The sequence below is a fragment of the Pygocentrus nattereri genome, chromosome 1 (assembly GCF_015220715.1).
Source record: "Pygocentrus nattereri isolate fPygNat1 chromosome 1, fPygNat1.pri, whole genome shotgun sequence".
Classification (NCBI taxonomy): Eukaryota; Metazoa; Chordata; class Actinopteri; order Characiformes; family Serrasalmidae; genus Pygocentrus; species Pygocentrus nattereri.
Window position 1 is genome coordinate 19,807,574 of NC_051211.1, and position 9,550 is coordinate 19,817,123.

The window sequence follows — 9,550 nt, forward strand, 5'->3', positions numbered from 1 at the left end:
CTAAGCCTAACTGTGGGTTTCCTCCCACAGTCCAAAGACATGCAGTCAGGTCGATTGGACATGCTAAATTGCCCCTAGGTGTGAGTGACTGTCTGTGTCTGTCTGTCTGCCCTTCGATGGACTGGCGACCTGTCCAGGGTGTATCCTGCCTTCCGCCTGATGACTGCTGGGATAGGCTCCAGCACCCCCCGCGACCCTGACGGAGAAGCGGCTTGAAAATGGATGGATGGATGGATGCACTCACAAATGCATGTGGTAAAGACCACGCTTTGATGGTAAAAAAAAAAAAACTCAGGTTGATGTTTATTAAAAAGGGTTGGGTCACAGCTGACCACACTCATCCAATTGTTTGAACCTCCTGAGCCTAATCCTCACCTGTTCCAAAGTGATTTCTAGAGGCTTACATACTTTTGCCAACCAAAATATATAATGTTGGTTCACTTTGTTCAATGCATTAATGAAAATATTTAATTGTTTACATTATTTGTTTTAATGGGTTCAGTTTATCTACTGTTATGACGAATATCCTGTTTTAGATCAAACTTATGCAAATCTTGCTTGAGAGTTCATAAACCATTAGGCGGCACTACTTATGACGCAATTGCACTGTTAAAAATAACTTTCCACTTGCATGAGTTGTCTTTGGAAAGGAAAATGACCAAACTCAGCAGGAATCTGGCTTTTCAAGCTTGGAGTTCCGCATATTATCTCTAACAGTACTAATAATATCTTTTATTCATAGAGCACTTTTTATACATATGGCAGCTCAAAGGTTATACGGTTTAACAGTAAGAGATAAAATTCTGAATATTAATTAAAAATCATATAAGACAATAACACAGATGAAATGTAAAAGATAAATGCCAAAGAGGTGTAGAATTTTAATTGAATATGAAGTTTGAGATATATTTTCAAATGTAAAAAGTGTGTATTGTGCTTGATTGTCTAATAAAAGGTGGAACTGAGTTCCACAGTTTAGAAGCAGAATAACTGAAAGAGGAGTTTACACATTTTTTTGTGTTTTACAGAAGGTGTTTGCATAAGGCCACTATCTACAGATCTAAGATCACGTGTTGGAACATAGACAAGCACTCTGTGAGGTAAGTGGGTAGTAGGTCATTTGGACCCTTTAAAACTGGTAGCAGAACTAGTAACATGTTGTATGAGTTGTAGAGGATGTATTGTGTATTTATTTATGTGTACTGTGTGTATATATATATATATATATATATATATATATATATATATATAGGATATACAAAGGATCATTGAAGAAATCAACACTGCTTGTAAGAAATGCATGAACAAGTGTCTCTGCGTTAAGATAGAAAGGCCGAACTTTAGCTGTATTTGAATGTTAATTGACTCCAGCAGCAGTAAATACGACCAATCTCAGTCTTGTGCCTGTCGGCTGTGCGTAGTCATGGAAGTCAACGGATATTAGCTCAAATTTCAGAGCAGTGCTGATCTATAATCAGTTACAGCTTATAGTCACTATAAATCTTTAAAAGCTACAAAACATATAATATAGACCAAATTTTGAGACACTGTGTCAGACATCAGGCTGTCTTTTTGCACCTTGTATTGCAGTATGTATAATTAGTTTATTTGTCGTGTGCAAACATGTTAATCTTTTTACATTTATTTGTGTTTCACTCACATGACACCTCTGATTTGATGGCTGTACGTCATCTGATCAATACCTCAGCTGAAAGATGAACAAAAACACTTGTTTACATTTTCTGTGGATATCTTTTTCAGCCCCACCAAGATTAGCAGATTGAAAAGTGATTCACAGTAAAGTGGAAAACGGGAGGTTAAATTGTGCATTGTACAGAAATTTTCAGACCTGGATTTATTTGCAGTGTTTGTGATAAGAACCAGGGAAAAATGTAACTAGACATTTCATTTACTAAAGTAGAGGTAACCTACATGTCTACTGAATATTTGTGCAGTGTTGATAATGGTAAAATTTTGGAGGGGACTGCTTTGCCCTTAAAACACCCTGAACGTATCTCGTCTCCATGAATGGAAGAATATAGTATACTGATTATTTCTTCCCACCCCTCAGTTTATATGAGTTATTTGTTAGTTGTTATTGTCTTACATGCAGTTTTGTTTGTGGTATTTTTGATCTTCAAGGCAGAAAGTTGTTCATAAGATGTCATTCTGAAGATCAGCAAATCTTCATCATGCAAATCAAGTTATTTGATAAATATAAAATACAGCTGGTGCACTTACATCTGAAGCAGTATGATAAAAGTAGAGCATTATTTGGAAATACACAATATGACAATTTACGGTGTGGATTTTTACATCTTTAGTAGAATATTTTTGAGTATTAATGTTTGTAGTAGCATACATTTAAGCATTAATATCAGAAGGCATTAACTCGTGCTTAGCGTTAAAGAGTTATGACATTCGCATGGCAGGGCAGGCTACAACAGGCAGTATGTGACAAACATGCAGAGATGTACGCAACAGGAAACTGGCCAAGGCCACAAACTGAAGTAGGTCTGCGCTTAACCGTTAAAACGTGAGGTTTTTGTTAGAACATGAGGTTTTCACATCCATATATGGTAAACCATATGTCCATTGCACCCACTAAACAGGAACATGTACACATTTAGGTTTAGCTTATACGCACACACATATTCAGCTTCAGGGTATAAAAGGAGTCAGAACACATTGGGAGGTCAGAGCTTACTTGGGAGACACATGATGCATGTTCTCTGTAACCTCTCCAGAATTCTGTAATAAAACTTTGTTTGTTTCACTTCAGTCTGATATACTTGTCTCATTTTTTTTGCATCAACGAACACGCAGGACTGGTTTCGTCCACAACGGATTTTGTTTTGGCAGATCTAGCACTGTCGCCTCACAGCAAGGAGGGCCTGGGATCAATTCCCCAGCCGGGTGTCGGGGTCCTCTCTGTGTGGAGTTTGTATGTTCTCCCCGTGTCTGTGTGGGTTTCCTCCAGGTTCTCTGGTTTCCTTCCACAGTCCAAAGACATGCAGTCAGGCCAATTAGACATGCTACACTGCCCCTAGGTGTGAATGACTATCTGTTTGCCCTGCGATGGACTAGTGACCTGTCCAGGGTGTATACTGCCTTCCACCCGATGACCGTTGAGATAGGTTCCAGCTCCCCCCTGCAACCGTGAGAGAGAAGCAGCTTGGAAAATGTGTGTGTGTGTGTGTGTGTGTATATATATAATGTACAAAGCATGACTCTGCTTTTGTGTTTTGTGTTTTACAACTGGCAGAAATGTCTTCACACACAGTACACAGGTAACTCAACACCTGGGAAGTGGGAGGTCTCACTCTGTACAAGTAAAACTTTTGAGAAGTGTGTTGTTTTTTTCTTCTCAAAACACGTTCAGGCTTGCTGCTCCTCTGCTCTGTGCTCTGGGTAAGCTTTAATCTCCTTCTGTTTTCTAATGCAGTAAGTTACCAGTCAAAAAAGGGACCCAGAATTTGATTTTCATAAACATTGTTATATTTGCTGAAATATTTTTAGCTCATAGTCCAGTGTAAACAAAATGGCAAACACGGCTTTTCTTAAGTATTTGTTGGAAATAAAAAACAACAACAGAAACTAGTAAGTGTGTATTTTAGAGAGGGTAAAAACAGACTTTTTTAATCTTGTTTTTTAATGTTGTTTTAATCTTGTTCTAGCTGTTCTGCCTTGCCATTCCATCCAGGCTGTATCATGACAACAGAGAAAATACTGTCAGCGTGTAACACGGCTAACAGTCGAAGCAGCTTCGACTCAGGACGTCCATACATGTCTGCTGAACAAATGTTAGTCTAACACTTCATTTGTTCAACGTTATCATTCTGAAGCTGAGCTGTTTGTCAATCCTAATGTATATTTGTGTGTGTTTATGACAGAAGACATCTTAATGATCTTCATGACAGAAACCAGTTCATAAGTGTTCGAGTTCAACATCCATCCAAACATCAACGAACCATCATCAACGAGTTCTTTGAGAAATATAAAGTGAGCACAGCAGGAGGAACAACTTTTGTGCCTGCACCTGGAGCAGTGCCAAAAGAAGATTAAAACACAAGCAAAGAGGAACAGACATACAGGACACTTTCTTCTGTTTTCCTTTGGCCATTTTTCACAATTTTCTCGCCAATTTAGCCGTGTCCAATTCCACCCGTGTCACCCAGTCACAACACTACCAGAGCTGGGAGGATGAAGGCCAGCACATGCTTATTCTAAGTCATGTGAAGTGCCACTGCATCCTTTCGAACAGCCACTGATACAACATCACTGGACAGTTCAACAAGCCAGGAGGACAAAGCTAACTGCTAATTCTGCCATGTTAACTAACAGGTGCCCACAAGGGTTGGCAGGGATGATGAGAGGGGGGGCCGTCCCACACACTCATCCCAGCCACAAAAGGCTGTGGCATCACTGGGGATCAAGCTTGCAGTCTCCGTTCAGTTCATTAATAAGCTGGTGAGTTGTGATCTTTATCCACGGAACCGATATGAAAGGTCACTGTGTCATAAATATTTGTTTCACATTGTGCAGGAGGAGAAAAAATGGAAAATAAGCCCCTCTGAAGATCAGTATTCATTTATTTTAAAGCTGAATCACATCTGTGCAGCAGTTTAGCATGTACAGTATAGCATCTTACCTTGGAGGGCTTCTTCTTCCATGCCTCAGCCTTGAGAGCTTAATAATTCATAATGGGTTATGATATTTAATGAACTACATTTTACTGATATGTGATTTCTTCCCTATAAAAGCTACTGTAAATATGTACTATCTATACTATATAGAATATTGCATGTGCTAAAGTATAGTATAGTATAGTATAGTATAGCAGTTTTTTGACCAAATGTTATTTTTTTATTTGTATACTTCAATTTGTGAAAAAGTCCAAATCACAGTGTGAATAAAAAAAAGATAGATATGATGTTTATAGTGCCATAAAATAAAGCCAACAGAAATCTAATAATTTCTCCCAGAGGTGGATGAAGTACACAAATCCTGTACTTGAGTTAAAGTAGAGACCCCCCAAGGTAAAATATCACTCCAGTAAAAGTAGAAGTCCTTACTCTAGACCTCAACTTGAGTAAAAGTACAAAAGTATTTGCCTTCAAATGTACTTAAGTATAAAGTAAAAGTACTAAAAGAGTAATTATGGCTCTGATGTCCTGTTATCATTTCTATAACAAGACTCGCTTCATGAACTCATTTCAGGTGAAAATCCTCCAGCGTGTCTCTTGGTAAACCAGTCTTTTAATAGAACGTCATTAATTAGTGACGCTGACGTCTATTAAAATGATCATAAGCACAAAACACGGAAGGTAAACAGTTTCCATCAGGGAGAACCGAGTGGCTCTGAAATCACTTTTACACACAAGCAAAGTTTCAGTTTAAGATTACTTTGTAAATTAGTTACAAGTTGAATAAAAACTGTCTTTAAACTCAGAATCACAAATAAGTTTTCCTTTACTGTGTTGATCTGTAGGCCTCTGTTCATAAACATAAACTAACCCAAACTAATTTACTATAAAATGAAAGTGTTTGTATGAATTCAGAAAAAAAGAAACCTGCCAGTCAAACTGCTTATGTGTACATATTTCTATATTGTGGTCTATTTACACAAAGTTAGGTTAGTGTATCATTTAGGTGACACATGTGCTCCCAAAGTTTTACGCTGCTGCACTGATGTCAAACCGTGTGCTGCACTGGGTTGGTGTGATGCTTTGTGGTTCTTTTGTTTTGACATGTTACATTTTTATACACACAAAAACCAAAAGGAACGACAGATTTCTCAAAATGTAGTAAAACACTACTTAAGTACAGAAACGCATTACATTTACTTAGTTACTGTCCACCACTGATTTCTCCGCGGCAAACCAATCAAGGTAAAGCTGTTTGAACTGTTTGAACACAGCCCACTGATGTGGCTCATGCGTACCATTTAGAATCCCGTACAAAATACTACATGAACCTGCTTAGTACTGTGAGTTTTACAACTCAGACATTTGACTGACTTAATGGGCAGCAGGTGCATGCAGAGTACACTAAACTCTAGTTTAGTCAATTAATGACTGCAGTAAAAACAACTTGAGTAGACGTCCAAAAGTAGCAGCTCAAAATCTGCATAATGGGGGGAGTCCACTCATTTTTCAAAAGGTCTGCAAAATTTCATCATTAACACAATAAAGTAATTCAGGGTGGTTTCATGTGAGATGCTCCATTAATGACTTTCTGTGGTTAACACCTGGTGTCTGATTCTTTTCTGATCATTTTGAGAAGGGTTTGGCCTTAAACACACTTTTTAAAATCCATGAATGGCAGAAAGGTACATGCAGGGTGCAATGAGGCAAAATGATACCAGAGAAACCTTTTTTTCCCCTCAATCATTCACTATTTAATCATTATCAACACTGTGAACCCTGGTTCCTATCACCACCACTGCCAAGAAATCTGAGTCAGTACGTTGGAAACATTTGTACAATGAAATATTTCACACCAAACCCCTCTGAATGACTTTGTTTCCCTTGAGGTACTGAATAACGTACAGAACTGCAGTGGAACTTTTAGTATATACAGCATCCATCAACACTGGAACTGAACTAGGTGCGATCAACAGTACAGCAGCTTAGAAGCTGAACCAACACAAAAGAATGATATTAAAACCAAAAAAGGGATTAGGAACTAAATATTAAAGACTAAAATGGATCTGAGGAAAAAAAGATTATTAATTCGCTAAAAACTGGCCGAGCCCAAAACGGTAAAACATTAAGCTTTTACTGGTCTTGATAACAAACCGTTAGTCAGTATATTAGCAGGAACTAGACAAATAGATGTAACTTGTAACTTCTTATGGGATGATTTTCCCTTTGTAAAAACCATTAGTGCTTTGGGCTCGGCTCTTTTGTACCCAAGCGTATATTTGAACAGACGTAAAAGTACAATTTCATCAACAATCCATGAAACTAAGCAAATGGAGTTACTCCCTAAGCTGATGGCCACAAGCTATTTGTTTACTATGAGCTATAGTTAGACTATCTGTTCCTGTTTGTCATGTGGCACTGATTGTCTTACTGCTATAGACACAGTCACACTGCTTCAGGCCTTTAAGTTCAATTTTCATTCTTTTTAAGCTTAATGCTGGCACACAAGAATCAGTCCCAGAGGAATCAGAAGGGTCAAGACAATTAATGGTGAGCTGGAAACGTACTAGGCTGGTTAATGTGGGCTAACAACCTATAAAAATCCACAATGTGTGGAGAAGAGTGAGTCTCACAGTGAAGAGAGATCTGCCCCCAAGTTTACAGTGGTGATATAAATCAGGTGCTGGTTTACAGATGTTAGTGATGCTAATATCAGCGTTTCTCTGCTAAATATGCTGTAAACTAATAATAAGTTATTATAGTATAGTATAATATAAGCTATTATATTAATAATAAGCTATTGGCAGTTTTCAGGCAGTGACTGGATTTGCTGGAAAGTGACTTTTATTTGCTTTAGGAAAACTACAGGCTTGTGTTTGAAATTCCCCTTCTCTCCTGGAAGGGCTAGCGCCATGACTGAGGCTTTGTTTTTTAAGTGATTTCACTCAGACGTCCAGGTAAGTGTCTGTCTTGATAACACTGAACTGGGTCACTATTGCTTACACAGTCAAAACAGCATTTCTCCTCTGATAAACGTCATGGAAGCATTTTACGACACTCCATTTGCTCTGACGGAGTTCTGCAGATCTGACATCTGCTGGACACAAACCATAATGCACCAAATAAGGTCTTCGTTCTCTTTCTCTCTATATATAAACTATATTTTATGGTAAATTTACATTTCAACATAACCTAGCCATTTGAGAGGGTGGGGTAAGCACCCTTATTAAACTAAGTAAGGAATGGAGGCAGCCAGCCAATAGTAACAATAAACTCAATTCTATCTTGGCTCACAGATAGAGGGTCATCCAGGTTTAGCAGGAGTAAAGTACCATAAAACAGGCCTTAACTCATAACAAATGTATTGTTATGTATGTTTCTTTTATGATTGTTAATTGTGTGTCAACATTGAGACGTCAGGACACGATGTTTTGTTTTTAACTTGTTTTCTGATTTCCTTTTTTAAGTCAAAACAAATAACCTCAGGGAAAAGAGGATAGTGCTGACACTGAAAGCAGTGTGAGCAGTAAATGTGAGGAGTATTAGTGAGATCGGGTGCTGATGTTGGATGAAGTGGCTTATTTGTGGTGTACAGATGAAATGAATAACTTAGAATTCTAACTGGTATATCACAAACTGGTATATCATTCCCTTCATATGAAATACTCTCATTTCAATTTTTGCCATGAGCATTTTGTGTTTAATTTCATTGTTTTGTTGTGATGACAGCTTTTGGACTGTTTTGCTTACTCACACCTCTCACTGTCCACCTTCAGCATTTTATTTTAGACCACAAGGATCCAAAAAGAGAAGAATAGAAAACAACTATATTCAGTTCCTACGATGATAAATGCTGGGTGTGTTAAGTTCCACTGCAGGGCTACAAATGACTCACTACTTAAGTGGCTTTTTGAGCTAGTTCTTCTTAACTTTTATTCAAGCTGTGTTTTAGAAAGGTCCTAGTTCTTTGGAAAGGTGGTCATTATTGCACTGCAGAAACAAGACTTACACTGGAAATGAGTTTAGGCTGCTCTGTACACGTCTGTGACTAAAGGCAGTGAAAGGGTTAACTCTGCTCCAACTCTGCTCTAAGCAGACTTTGCAGCAAGCATAGCTACTGTCCTTGGCAGTTTGCACAAACAACTTGCTCCTCTTATCGGGACAACATTCTGTCCAGAACCATTTGTTCTCTTTTGTAGGTAAGATTATCGTACACAGAGCAGAAGCCCCCCTCCCTTGGGCAGTTCCGGTGGTCCGTGAGTGTCAGCCTAGCATTTCATGACTGTTAGACAACTTATTTGGGTCCACCCTGTTTGCTTGTACACAACAGGGCAGGACGTGTTTGTATAAAAGAAGGAGTGCCCTTCTTTCTTTGTGCAGAAGACTTAATAAACTCTTTGATTGATTACGAGAGTCGTTCTGTCTTCCTGCACCGAGCGCTCCCGCTGCAACTGAGGCTTTCCACAGGACAGGTGATCCACTCTCTGGTTCCTCTTCATAAACGGACCAAAAACGGCCGGTCCTTTCAGGCAGCAAATCATTTCCAGCACAGACTCTATTTGATTTGCGAAAAGAAACTGCCTGACTTGACATTGAAATACACATCAGGCTTTTTCAGACAGTTAACACGTCTTTGTTACATCACAGTCAAGAGAGTGAAATTAAACTGTCCTTCAGGACCACATTATGGAAAACCTCACTTTCCTTGCTTAAAAACAGTTTGATGCAGTATGTAAACATTGCTAAAGGTTCAAAACATACTGTTTACTCCACAGTCGATGAATGGAAACCAAACTGCAGTTTCTCCCAACCATATTCACAGTGAAGTTATAAGGTGGGATTCAGTCCAGACTTCTTTTTGAATGAGCCACGGCACAGGACAGCCAATCAGAAGAGAAGTCATT

At 38.6% G+C, this 9,550-nt stretch overlaps 1 long non-coding RNA gene across 1 annotated transcript; it reads left to right on the forward strand.

Moving 5' to 3' along the window:
• Positions 1 to 1,041: 1,041 nt before the first annotated feature.
• On the forward strand, positions 1,042 to 5,065 carry LOC108442562. The gene is made up of 4 exons (XR_001859051.2): positions 1,042 to 1,100; positions 3,266 to 3,411; positions 3,678 to 3,803; positions 3,894 to 5,065. It is a non-coding gene; the product is annotated as an uncharacterized LOC108442562 (long non-coding RNA).
• The last annotated feature ends 4,485 nt before the right edge of the window (positions 5,066 to 9,550 follow it).